Source organism: Schistocerca americana, chromosome 1 (genome assembly GCF_021461395.2).
Source record: "Schistocerca americana isolate TAMUIC-IGC-003095 chromosome 1, iqSchAmer2.1, whole genome shotgun sequence".
NCBI classification, from domain to species: Eukaryota; Metazoa; Arthropoda; class Insecta; order Orthoptera; family Acrididae; genus Schistocerca; species Schistocerca americana.
The window spans coordinates 653,655,371-653,656,937 of NC_060119.1; positions in this window are offsets into that span (position 1 = coordinate 653,655,371).

The window sequence follows — 1,567 nt, forward strand, 5'->3', positions numbered from 1 at the left end:
AGGGATGAAGTAGTGAAGGCAGCGGAGGATCAAGTAGGTGAAAAGATGATGGCTAGTAGAAATCCTTGGGTAACAGAAGAAATATTGAATTTAATTGATGAAAGGAGAAAACATTAAAATGCAGTAAATGGAGCAGGCAAAAAGGAATACAAATGTCTCAAAAATGAGATCGACAGGAAGTGCAAAATGGCTAAGCAGGGATGGCTAGAGGACAAGTGTAAGTATGTAGAGGCTTCTCTCATTAGGAGTAAGGTAAGGGATGGCTAGAGGACAAATGTAAGGATGTAGAGGCTTCTCCCATTAGGAGTAAGGTAGATACTGCATACAGGAAAATTAAAGAGACCTTTGGAGAAAAGACAACCACTTGTATGAATATCAAGAGCTCAGATGGAAACCCAGTTCTAAACAAAGAAGGGAAAGCAGAAAGGTGGAAGGAGTATATAGAGGGTCTATACAAGGGCGACGTACTTGATGACAATATTCTGGAAATGGAAGAGGATGTAGATGAAGACGAAATGGGAGATACAATACTGCATGAAGAGTTTGACAGAGCACTGAAAGACCTAAGTCGAAACAAGGCCCCGGGAGTAGACAATATTCCATTAGAAATACTGACGGCCTTGGGAAAGCAAATCCTGACAAAACTCTACCATCTGGTGAGCAAGATGTATGAGACAGGCGAAATACCCTCGGACTTCAAGAAGAATATAATAATTCCAATCCCAAAGAAAGCAGGTGTTGACAGATGTGAAAATTACCGAACAATCAGTTTAATAAGCCACAGCTGCAAAATACTAATACGAATTCTTTACAGACGAATGGAAAAACTAGTAGAATCCGACCTTGTGGAAGATCAGTTTGGATTCCATAGAAATATTGGAACACGTAAGGCAATACTGACCTTACGACTTATCTTAGAAGAAAGATTAAGGAAAGGCAAACCTATGTTTCTAGCATTTTTAGACTTAGAGAAAGCTTTTGACAATGTCAACTGGAATATTCTCTTTCAAATTCTAAAGGTGGCTGAGGTAAAATACAGGGAGCAAAAGGCTATTTACAATTTGTACAGAAACCAGATGGCAGTTATAAGAGTTGAGGGACATGAAAGGGAAGCAGTGGTTGGGAAGGGAGTGAGACAGGTTTGTAGTCTCTCCCCATGTTATTCAATCTGTATATTGAGCAAGCAGTGAAGGAGACAAAAGAAAAATGCGGAGTAGGTATTAAAATCCATGGAGAAGAAATAAAAACTTCTGAGGTTCGCTGATGACATTGTAATTCTGTCAGAGACAGCAAAGTAGAGAGGATATAAAATGTAGACTGGCAATGGCAAGGAAAGCGTTTCTGAAGAAAATAAATTTGTTAACATCGAGTATAGATTTAAGTGTCAGGAAGTCATTTCTGAAAGTATTTGTATGGAGTGTAGCCATGTATGATAGTGAAACATGGACAGTTAATAGTTTGGGCAAGAAGAGAATAGAAGCTTTCGAAATGTGGTGCTACAGTAGAATGCTGAAGATTACATGGGTAGATCACATAACTAATGAGGAGGTATTGAATAGAATTGGGG